Raw genomic sequence first — 13,384 nt, 5'->3', positions numbered from 1 at the left:
TACAAAAAATATAAAAAATAAATTATCCAGATTGTCACTTAAATCAACATGAAATGACTTGTTCTTCAGCTGGATTTACAATACTTAACAGATCGATTCTACTAGGACGCTGGTTTTGTTTACTAGTTAAAGATGCAATCCTAAAACCCAGCTGTACTGTCATGAAATCTTGAGACACGTGGGGTCCCCCGGAATAGCCACTACATTCCAGTGTCACCTGATTTCCTTGAATGTCACTGTTTAATTATATTTAATTGTTCAGAGACAACTAGCTTGACATACAAGGGCAGCACTGAGCAAATAACCTTTTGCACAGCAGTATGAGACTGTAAGAGATGTCAAAATTATTTTAGCCATCAACCTCCAGTGATCTCACCTTCATTTTCACAAAAGTCTGATTCACTACTCAAATCCTGATACCACTTTACAGAAAAATTGCCCCAATAGCATTGTAACCATATAATAAGTGAGACTTGTTGATCCTGGAACTTCTGGAACAAAAGTATCACCCCAAAAAGTTCACAGAACTGACTCTCACAGCATTGTTACCAGTTCTGTATGTGGGTGTGAGTGGCCATTCTGTTTATTTTTGCATACATGTTTTAGTAAAATTAAACTTTACAACAGTGTATAGTTATCATGAAAACCTCTCCTTCCTGCTTCCAGCTAAATTTGATATCACTGGAAAGATGGGAATCCACTTTCATAGACATTTTGATATAAGACGTTCATGACTTCTAGATTGTAAATAAAAAGACATCCACAATGTAAAAAGAGTTTGGGGACTGTCCCTGTATAATGTCCAACGGACAAAGTAAAGATATGAATGAAAAAATAGCGATCGATGTACTCAAACAGCAACTGACACAGGAAAATACAGACATGGTGTTTTTTTAATGGAGTAAAATGGCTGACGGAAATGATGTGGCAGGAAATTACATCGTAACTGCAAGATGGATGTTATGTCATCAAGAGGTGACTGGAAATGATGCTATGACAGAAGTGACATCATCTTCAGGAGATCAGACGTGACGTCATCAAGATGGAGCCTTGAAGTGACGTCATCAGCAGGAGACAGGATGTGACGTCATCATTGGGTGCTGGGTGAGGAAATGAAGTTTGGGGGCCATCTTGTGAACTCGGAAGTGTATGAGGTAAGTGTATTGGGTTACTTTTCTTCTTTTGGTCTGAAGAAAAAGAGAGAGTGGCATTAGTACTGTAAATCAACCCTTTATCTCGCGATGTTTCACTCACCTCAGGGCTTGTTGACTGCCTCCTAAGCGCACGTGTGACAAGATATATGTTTTTCTCTTCTTATTGGTTGTGTTAAGTTTCTGGTTGTTAATTGATTTATTTTGTAAATAATATTTCACCACCATGTCATTTATCATAGGCAGTTGCAGTTCCGTGTTCTTGATTGGCTGACAAGTGATGTGACACGGTGAAAAACAAACAAGGTTAACTGCATGGCTTCTTAAACTTATTGAGGGAAAATGAACCAGTTTTAGTTTTAGGATGTTTAGCAAATGTTTTCTTGACTTCACTTGCATTTAACTTAGATCAACAATCTTTAGTTATCTATCCCTTTTCCTGTTTGGAGGGGCATTTAGTTTCCATGGAATCTTTAAATTGATATTTTTGAGATAATGGTGTGCTTATTGATATAATGATGTGGAAACTATACACGATAGGTTACATGGTTTTGATACTTAGCTGATTTCTTTTGTACCCATATTTATATTTGCTATTTATATGTATTTTAATTATGAAGAATTGTTCAAGAGTATTATCAAGATGAACTGGTGGCTACTGGTTTAGTTTTTCACGTGTAACAACTGGTTGCCTATTACTTCATTCCGTGGGTGGATGGAATGATAGATGGACGTTTTCCACCAAGAAAGCAGAGACCAACATCAGGACCGCTTACAGAAATTAAGTGCTGTGTTGATATGTAATGAAATTCAAAGAGTCTGTTCACAAAGTGAAAGAACAGATTGGCAATTTAGAAGACCACAATCATACTGAAGGTGCATCTCCTAAACATCTGTGTTTGCAGTGTCCCTCTTATTTGTTACGCAGTCCAGTGAGAATCACCACTTGAATCAAACATGTTATTTATTCCATGTTAAGCATATACGTCTTGTAATATGAATCTTTTTGCCTATTTGCCAGACTGATACATTTGAAATAGAAGCAAGTCAGGTAATGAAATGCACAAGTCTTTCACTTTAGCTCTGGCAACTCATAAAAGATCAGCTGGCCCAAAGTAAAACTTAAATTTAACCAAATAAAATACCATGTTTCATTGGGTAAACAGTTGCTTCTTGTACCCTGGCAATTAAACACATGCATGACTCTAGGAGATGTAGAACACAACTGAAGTTTCAAATGTATAAAAACAAGAGACTCCTATAAGGCTACTGAAAAGAGAAAAAATCAGATCCCACTTTAGAAAAAAGTACATCGAAACGCCAAAATGTAGCAGTACATGGAAAGCAGTTTGCAGGTTAAAACCAAACCAAAGGTCATCTGAGACCCATGGGATAAACACAGTGACTTGAAGCAGAGGCTGGATCACCTCATTGCTTATTGCTCCCTAGCTTTTGAAACAGGTGCTGCATTAGAGTGCTGAGGCGCAAGTCAGTAAGAAGGACTACAGGCTTAATCCCTTAAGGCCTAATTGAAGTTACTGGGAGAACATAATGCTGACAGCAACTGTAGCAGCTCATTAGCTTCCCTGGCTTGTTAAGAGTTCTGTGAAGGGGAGTGACATGTTGGTCACTGATAACAAAGCCTTTTGTCTATAGCCTGGCATGGAATATCTAATTCAGAACTTCAAACTTCCAAGCAATTTTAATTGGGGATCATGAATTTTAGGATGCTATGACTTGGTTATACAGTATGTCTAGATTTAGAAATGCATTGACACCCTTAGCAAAGACGAAGAAAGAAAAAGGTAGCATAAAATAAAAAGTACCCATATTCAGCTGTAGCGTAACATTATTAAATGTCTTCAATCTAAATAAAGTTTGGAAAAGGCACAGTTAGGAAAAGGAACCATTGGTGAACGCGGCACCAGTCCATTGCACTGTTAGTTTCTAGTTGGCATTTAACACAGGAAAAGCGGAGAGAGCAGACGAAGACCCAGGCAAACATGAGATTCAAACTGAGGTCTTGTTGCATAAGCGTAAATGAATAATAGAAGCATTTTTGCAGTACCTAAAACTAAAGTGTTACCAAGGACTGCACTGAATTGATTTTATTACTTAAAAAGAAAAACTCAGCTTTGTGTAGCACATAACTGTCTTTACATAAAGTTGTGTTTCTACCCTTGAAATATTGTAGGCTAGTGTGTGCAAAAACTGCAAAATCATTATCTTTGTAGAACATTTTACGCAGAATCAATAGATTCTATCACTGTGCCAAATTTCATTCAGATTATGGGATTAGTTTTTGAATCACACGCATATAGACATTATTCCATATGTATAAAATGTTTTCAGTAAAGCTTAAAATATCTACTGCTATGCACATGGACTTAGAGCATTGTCTTCCAACTACTGGTCCACGAACAGGTATCAGTCCATAGAACATTTTTACATGTCCGTAAAAATCAGTGAATTCCCAGGTCTTGTTTTTCAGTCAATGTGAACACCTTTGAAATAACATTTCAAACAAAATGTTTGAAATGTTATGTTGTGTCTAGACACTTGAAACTCCAAGGGGAAGCCCTCATCTTGAACTACTCTCTGGCCAAACATTACTAAATCTGGACACCTGAAACTCAAAGGAGAACCTGCATCTCCAATCTAATGTTAGTCACTCTGGATGCTCTAAACACCAATGGGGGACTCTGGAACCTCTGATCTAATGTTACTCAATCTGAACACTCTAAACACCAATGGGGACCCCTGCCCATAACCCCAAGCTCTCCAATCTAATGCTAGTAACTCTGGAAGGTAAAATATCTGCTCTGTTGTGAAACCATCTTAAAAAGAGAGTACTGGCACTTATGTATTTCCACTTCAGGCACTGGTTATACAAATTATAATACACAATTATAATCCTGGTCCACAAGATTTTCTCACATATTCTCAGTGCTGACTCTGAGGATACCTTCAGGGCTCTTGCAAGGCAAATTATTTCCACCCTGGGATGAGAGGGTGTGCTGCCACTAAATTCTTCTTCTATTCCACCCACAGTTCTGAGGGACAATATTCAGAAAGTACCTGACCTCAATTTCAGCACAGCCTAGAAGTCTTTCACCATCCAGGAGAACTTCTATATATTTAGGCCATTTACTGGAAATGATCATTCATTCCAGGACTTACAACCAACAGACACAGCTGACTAAGACATCCTTAAATCTCAGTTCTGTGTTTATTTCACAGCTGCTGTTTATCCATGAATTGGGGTTCCAACCCCATTGATGCCCTAACTCTTGAAGTTTTGTCACCCTTGTTTATTACACAACGCAAGCTAAAAATTGAAAGCTGACTCCATCACAAAATTTTCTGTGAATATTTACTGAATATGTACAGAAAGTAATACTTATTAAAAATAATAGGCCTACTACAGAAAAAGTTTTCACTGACAATTTATGTCTTATGTTACAAAAAAACATCTGTATCAATTTGCATTGTACAAAAATTCCATCATTAAAATTGAGATCCCTTGTCTTGGGTTAAACTGTCTTATTAATTTCATGACAATATTGTGCTGGGGGGTGATATGGCAGCAGCTCACCTACCCAAGTAGGCCAAGATATACACAAAGAGAAGATGTATTCAGTTAATAAACACTGGGGAAGAACAGACCCAGACAGAACACAATGCAGCAAATTAGCAAAACTGAAAGCAATCCTGTAGACCCCCTGGGACCACCAACAGGTGTTGATCTCTTTCTACCTGGTTTGTGTGACTCATCCATTTTCCACAGAAGAACTTCCAAATCTCAGCTCTCATCTCCCATTTCTTCTCACTCTTTCTCTTTCTCACTTTATCTCACTTTCTTTAACTTTTTACTCCATTTTAATTGAATAAATGAGCCCCACACAGCTTTATACCTGATCCTCATTCACTTCCAGTCCAGCCAGAGGAACTTCTGGGGTTGAGACAGTGATACTTTTTCAACAGGGACACCAAGCCAGTCAAGTATCAGGGATCCTGGGCAGGCCTCTCACCACCTCACCAATTAAAACAACAACAATGTTTATTTCTACAGCACATTTTCATACTAACAAAGAGTGTAGCTCAAATTACTTTACATACAGGATGTCAAAGATAAAAGTTTCAAGTAAAGGAAAACACATTTTAAAAAGATAAGAATATGAAGGAATAAATGGCATACCAAAATTAGCAGATAAAAACGAATCAATACAAACTTACATAGCATACTATACAAATGTAAGCCATAGATAAAGTACAGTTGTTATATACAGAGTTGTTTTTACATCTTGTCACACGCATGCGAGTAGGAGACAGCTAAAGGGCTTACATAATTGTAATAAAAAATCCGACCAGGGGGCAGAGGGGTGCACTGACTGTCTTTCTCAGTTCCCTGCAGACCATTCCCGAGAAATTTGGGGGTGTGGAGGGCCTTTGATGATGTCACTTCCGGTCCCAGCCCCTTTGATGACATCACCTCCTATAAGGGCATATAAAGCCGCCATCTTTGTCACGTGTAATCAGTTCTGTTTTGGACTCTGTCTGGTGAACATCTCTGTTACTAAAAAGCCTTTTGCAGCCAGGGATATTATATGGGTGGCTGCCCCAAACCATTTTATGATGTCTGGACTTATTTATTATCATAGTCTCTAATGATAAGTCTGATGCTATGGTCAGATGACCATGAAGGAAAGAAAAAAAATTTGAAATGCTGAAGAAAAAAAAATCTTCAGTGGTTCAAGACCAAAAGACTGCCTAGCCAACACTGGGCCTTCTACTTAATATAGATGTTCTTAAGTTGTTCCTTATTGTTCCTAGAAGAATTAATGCAGTGGGTCTTGACAACAACTGGAGTATCCACTTTTATTTAAATATCTCAGCCTGCTGCACAGGACTTTGATCAGATGGTTGTGACACAAAACACCACCATAGAAAAACAGAAAATAAAGCAGAGAAAAGTGGAGATTAATAATGATTGCAAATTAATAAAGAAAGAGTCTGAATTCGTGAAAGATGCCCTAATTTGGGGTGTCAAATATAATGATTAGGTATGATGAGGTAGAAATACATAATAGTTAAGAATAGTTGCACCTGATATTTCAAATATAAAAATATGTTCTTCAGTTTAAAGTTGAAATATTCTCAGTTGTAACAGAAATTTCTCATTTTTCGCCTTTTGATAGATCTCCATAGAATGTTAGATCCCTCGTCATCTTCTTCTTCTTTCAGCTGCTCCTAAGGATAAAAAAATAACATCATATGCATTATCAGTGATCTTAGAATAGTCTAAAATGATACTCCACATGCTTATATTTGAAATTTGTCATTTTAAACCTTCTTGGGGTGGCTCTTAGACAGCTAGGAATACCAGTAAAGAGTCAAATGTCAAAAATATTACCATATTCATGATCAGTAACCTTGAAATACCATAAAACAACACTCCACATGCCTGTATTATCGATCCCCCATTATCAATCCCCATTTTTACTGTGTTTCGTAAAAAGGAGTAACTTTGACCCTGATCCAATTATGGGGTGAACCTCTGAGGTAGGTTCTTGTCATTTTTGTTGAAGAAACATATTGGTTTATTCTTTATCATAATGGTGAAATGATTCAAAAATTGCCTAGAATTTTTTTTTTCATTTGGAGGCCCAAAAAAGAAGGGGAACCCCAAAAATTTCAATGTCTCACATAACTAGACATCAAGATGAGTTGAACAGTATATGTCAGGGTTTTTCTTTCAGTTGAGTCAAGACATGCAAAAAAACTGAAGTGATTTCAAAGCATTTATAAATAATTGTTATGAACACAATTTGATATTTCTAGGCATATAAAATCTATTAGAAGTAGAATTAACGTACACAATCTTACATATTGTACTTCACAAAAATCTGCCAGCCTCGTGCGTGTGGCTCCTGGGAAGTCTCAATCCTGGCATGGTTTGGCCCAAAGAGGTGGGGAGCAAGAGGAAGCTGTTACCTCGGAAACCTATATGAGAAGTGGGAGTCCTCAAATTGGCATGGGTGATGGACATGGAAGGGAAGAGTGAGATGGAGATGGAGTGGCAGGAGTGGAGTCTCACAGTAGGACTAGTGTGAGATGAAGGGGCAGAGTTCAGGCATGGCCGAGGATGGAGACTCAAGTTTTCCTGCTGTTTGACCAACAGTATTTTCAAGAACCTTTTAGTTCCCTGTCATTTTTCCCAAATTTTATTTTATTTATTAATTTATTTTGCATTCCATTGCATACCACTTGGAAGCTACTCACATATCACCTGTGAATGGACTAAACAATGCAAAAGCATCAGGATTCAGCATTCAGTGCATGTTTGTTAATAATGGACCACAACATTACAAGTAAGTAGTTCATTCATTAGATATTCAGTATCTCACCGTGTTATGGGAAGGAGTTTCTAGGAATTGTTGTGTCAGTTACAGTTAATGAATTTTCTCAATACGTCATTGTCACCAATAATTTTTAGCAATAAGAAATGAAAAGATGTATGAATGCAGGGGAACAAGTCAGCTGCACAGCTTGAAGAGCTACAAGGCATACTGATAGCATGCTGATATAGATAGAGAATTACAAATATAGTCAAAAATTGGATGAAATATGCATTCTGTCTTCAGGCCACTCAAAGTGTTATTTGGTTGTCACAATAACAGATTTTCTGTGAGTTTTTTAAAGCAGGTGACTGCCGGGCTGCCAAATACTAAAACATGATTTTGCCTTCTTGGAATATTTGCTTCAATGCTTTTAAATTTCTAGCAGGACATTGCCATCTGCCATCAAAATCCTGACTCCAGAGCTTTTTTGCTGGACACACACAACAATCAAGAGAAGTGTAAAGATTAAAAGAAGTTTTTTTTTTTTACAGAGAGTCTCTTCTCAAGCTGACAAGCACAATTTATATAAAGATTAACATAAAAGCTGTTTGTTCCCAATTCCAGCTTTTGAGAGACAGAAGTCTGTAATCCCCCGTGTTCTTTTTAATACTCCCAATAGACCAAGAGCAGTAACAGAGAAATAATTTAGAGTTTGTTCCTTTTCTATCCTGTCAGATCCTCAGTCTTTCTATGACTTCTTAATGCTAGCAGGATGTCCCTTTCATATATTTTAGCCCAATTTGTTTAGTACATGTGAATGCTCTTGGCATGACGCGTTTAATCCCATGGAATGAATAAGTGCATGTGAAGCACAGAGTTTCTTCCATTATAGGCACTTTCCCAGTGCAAGAATTTTGTTTTAAGGAACCAAAGAGTTGCTGTATGATATACATAGGCCTTAGGCCACTTGTAGTCCCTGGCCAATTTTGTGTGTTGTGTTCCATATACTCAATAGGAACTGTAACGTTGCAAAATATTACATACAACACCCCTTGTTATCCTGTTTTCAGAGTATCTTGTATGACTGATCCAACGTTGTTATTGTTTAACCTGTGTACTAGTCCTGAAACAGAATATTAACCAGACCTGCAGTTTAACTGGTAGACTGTGTTACACTCACCAATGTTCCATTCAAACATACTGTATAGTCACTTTCCTACTACTGGAGGTTTTTTCAGGAATCAGGGACAACTTAGGAACTCATTAACTTTCTTTAGCATTCCCACTGCAGGGACTTGGGCCATTTGTAGTTCCAAGTACTTTCTTTAGCTCCTACTCCAGAGTATGTGCTTTTTGTTCTACCAGGAACTATCATAGATGGGGCTCAGGTGGTGAATTGGGCCGATTGGTTGACCACAAACACTGGTGCCGTTTTACAAAACTATTTGTAGTTTGGACGCTGGAGAATTTTCAGTGAAGATGGAACACCGCACTTCGCACTGCATCATATAGCTGTCTTCCTGGTGAGCTGCGTCATGCACCGCATCAACGAAATAATCTCCCACCCTGAAATCACAATCACTTCGAAAAACAATAAGGTGTCTTGTTTTAATTTTTTCAGTTTTTCACAACAGTGCTTTGTGCTGTGTATAATTTCAAAATGCATCCAAATGTGACAAAACTTTTATACAAATTTTATAATTTTAGATAAATGACTCCAGTTCCTTTTGAATATCAATCATTCCCAAACACACTTAATAAAGACTGAACCTTGTTATCTCTCTATTTTGCTGTATTTATCTACAACTTCACTGATATGGCACCATTGCTTGTAGTCAACCAATGAGTACAATTCATCGTTTGAGCTCGATCCATGATGGTTCCTAGTTGAATGAAAGTACATACCCTGAAATAGAAGCTAAAAAAAGCACCAGGAACTACAAATGGTGCAAGTACCTACAGTGGGAGTACTACAAAAGTTCCTACATTTCTAAAAATTCCCTGGTTCCTGAAAAAAGGTTCCTGTGGTGGGAAAGTGCCTTACTTTTCATGGCATGCTGTGCAAACAGTTACTCTTGTTATGTCACACACAGTGCATGGGGATGCCTCTGGCCCACTACATTAAATGCAAAAGAATCCTCTTTGCCTGCTAAAGTAAACGCAGAGAAACTCTTTCACAAAGTTTCTCTTACATTTCTCACTTTTCTCTAGACAGTTATGTGTAAGCAATCAATCAAAGTCTTTTCAGTAGGACTAAGTGTTGCTTTTGGCTTTGTGCCTGTGATGTCAGAGAGATAAGTTCTTTGTAAAAACTGTAGTCCAATTAAACACTTCTTCTTTTAGTTATTTTCTTCTGGAGCTTTTACAGTCCATAACTATTATAAGATGCTAGGGGTCGCTCTCGCTCCATTAAACCCAACAGACAGATACGGAGACACAGGGTAAAAGCACAAAGAAGATATTTAATATTTTTCTTCTTTAAATAGTGCTCCTGCAGCACCACAGTCACCAATAAACACAAGTAATTCAACAATAAATCACTACCATTCTCTCCTCCACACCTCCCAGCAAGTTCTGTCCTACTCCTCCCAACTCCGGCTCGCTTGCCGGGTTTTCAGCTGTCCTTTGTATAGTCCTTGACCCAGAAGTTCTTCTGTCCTTCTGTCCACGTGACTTGTTAACACTTCCAGGCCAGATGGAGAACTGACTTTTTCTTCAGTCCAGAAGTACTTTGGGTATTCAGTCCCCATGACTTTGGAATACTTCTGGGTTTTGCAGACAATAAAAACTCCCAGGTCCCCCTGCAGCGTCCCTTGGTGGTACCCATGGTACCCAGCAGGGCTATGAAGCTGAACTCCAGACCCCATGGTGCCCTGTGGGAATCCGGGGCACCGCTATGCTGCAGGGAAGTCGCCATCTAGCTTCTTGGAGTAGACAGTGTCCCAAAGTAGCTGCCTTCCCCCATCCTTCCAGTCTTTGGGCATCCCAGCCGGGTTGAGCTGCCAGCTGTCCATCACACTGCTCACCTGCCACCAGCAGCTAGTGTCTAAACTGGCCAAAGGAACTGGCAAAGTTATGTGCCCTATCTTAGCTGTTCCTTAATAGGTCAGCAACTCAAAGTGCTACTCACTCTCCATTCCTACAATAGCGGTTCAAACTTATAGATTTGTATTTAGTTTCTGTCATTGTCATTATGTCATTTCACATTATTTTTTGACAAATAATAAGTAAGTGTCCTCTACAATAGACAAGGGACAGGTGTGGCTCCTGCCTTACACCTTTTGCAGCCATGAAATGGAAAATAAAACAGATAGATAGATAGTGTCACGTGTGTGCATTGGGGGCAGTTTAAAGGCTCAGGTAATTTTTTGCAGGCGCACTCGAGGGCACTGTTGACTAGCCCTTTATGTCTTCCTCCCTCTGCAGACTGGAAAATTAACAGCTTTACCACCCTTGTCCTCACTTCCACTGTCCCCCTGCCTGGACCCACCTTTCCCTTATCAGTGAGAGTGGAAGTTTGACCCAGAGCAGACAACACATTCCCAAGCCTTTGATTTATGGGGCAGAGTTGGACACTGGTTGAAGCCAGAGGGCAGTAGCCCTAATGGGATCATGGAAAAGGTAGAATGTGACTACCTAATGAAAGCCCTCCCCAATTTTTTTTCCTGGCTGATCTGTAGGCTAGGAGTTAAAACCATGGGTGAACTCCTCACAGCCCTCAAGCGATACTGCATAGCCTTGCAGATTGCGTGTTTAGATAAGCCTGCTGATCACCGAAATTCCCAGGTAGGGAACGTCACCACCCCTGAGCTGACCAAACAAGAGATGGAACCAGTGGTAAGACAGCGGGAGAGGCACTTTACCCTTCCCCGCTGCTACAAGTGCCAGACCATACCATACTGTCCCCACTTTGATGAGTCAATGGACTGGAGTTGGGCATGAAGAGAAAGGTACTGTTTTATGGTCAGCCCCCTTTCGCTTCACTACACACTGAGGTGACTGTAACAAGTGGGCATTAGATCACCACACATATTGATTCAGGCAGTAGCATATCAGTTGTCATTTGTTGGTGCACGCCCCCAGGACAATGGGAGTCTGGAGTGACCAGTCTGACCTATATTAATGGGGAAACTTGATGGTATAGTTCCTCCTCATGTATAATAACTTACCATGGGATATCCCGGAAGCATAGGGTGGCTGTCATCTGCAGCCCACTTTATCCAGTAATATTGGGGCGAGACTGGTCAGACAGTAAAGGTTGAAAAGTACAAACCACCCCGGGTAAACCTCTGGACCTTATTATAGACAGTCTCAAGCTTTTGGTGACTAATAATGCTCTATCACAGTGGATGGCACTTCACAAGGAGTCAAATCCCCATGTTACCAGGTGGTTATTGGATCTGCAGCCTTTTCATTTAAAGTCCTTCATCTTTGCAACTCTCTCCATGCCAATGCCCTTTCATGGGTTTATGACATAGAGGTTCGGAACACCCTACCCGATGGGTCTGAGCTGAGGGGAAAATGGGTTTCTGTCACAAGTGTGCACATTGTGGATAGTTTAAAGGCTTGGTTAATGGTAATTTTGTGCCAGAATACAAAAGGGCACTGTTGACTAACACCTTATCTTTTCCTCCCTCGGCAGACCAGAAGATTAACCGTTTTACCATCCTTGACATCACTTCCGGTGTCCGCCTGCCTGGGCCTGCCTTTTCCGGCTGGAAGTCATTATCAGCAGAAGCTCCGCCATATTGATGCAGTCTATTTGGAGACTCATGTCTATATTATGTTTTCTTTAATTTTTTAATGTGTTTATACCCCGCATTTTGTTTATATTGTATGGGGTTTGCTTTTGGGTGTCCCAACACTTCACAGTTGTCTATGCTTTTTCTTATAATAGATAGATAGATAGTACATTTTACAATTATGAAACATTTAATTGCTAAATCAAGTCACGTTTATTGTCATACAGTATGTACATAGTACAATGAAATACATACTTACATATCTCCACACAACATTTGAAAAATTACTATACAAAAAATAAATAAATATAAAGTATACTAGAGCTAGTGTCCAACACATAATTACTAATATACAATACTGTATAAGCAATATTATTTTAAGTGGTATATACAGTGTCTTTAGTGCCTTTGCTCTGATACACATCGTCAACTGTGGGACCTTCTATAGACAGGTGTTTTGTCTTGGTAGAGTTCTATATTACTCTACTTTCCCCTTTTGTATTATTAATATGTAGCCTTTGTCAGAATGCCTCAAATCTCACACACTTACCACTGTTTATTAGGTATTGTACCATATAATTTCTCCCCACCTTCCCTTCTACATCTATAACCTCAGGCAATTAGGTGTAGTTAAAGACAAGCAGGAGTTAAGTTACAATTTAAACAATGTATTATTGATAATATTCATAAATAATAACAATATGCAAAGTACATTTGAATATTGGCAACCATACAACCTTATAAATGGTGATGTGTAGTTACAGGAGCACACTGACTTGTTAGTTACTTAAAATGTCTCTAGTTAAGGCATCATTTGTGGTCAGCTTCCTTCAGAACAGGCCACATGCCTGTCTCAATATGGCTGCCGAGCTGTGCTCTTCATTGTATTGTCCTTTTCAGTTCATGGTGTGAGATGTTCTTTCATCAGTTTGGTAAGAGAGAGAGAGAGAGAGTGTGAGGTAAAGCAAGCAAATTTATAGATTTTCTGTCCAACCCTTAGAGCCAATAGGGCATCATGGTACTTAAAGGCTTCTGATACAAGCCAATTCCAAACAGCTGTACTTCAGACCAATGGGGCAGAGAACACCTTCACACCTGCCCTCAAAACCATATGTTGAGTTGAAGTTTGCCAGTTAGGCGGTCTGGCTTT

This window comes from Erpetoichthys calabaricus, chromosome 3 (genome assembly GCF_900747795.2).
Source record: "Erpetoichthys calabaricus chromosome 3, fErpCal1.3, whole genome shotgun sequence".
In the NCBI taxonomy this organism is placed as follows: domain Eukaryota; kingdom Metazoa; phylum Chordata; class Cladistia; order Polypteriformes; family Polypteridae; genus Erpetoichthys; species Erpetoichthys calabaricus.
This window is presented reverse-complemented; position numbering follows the sequence as displayed.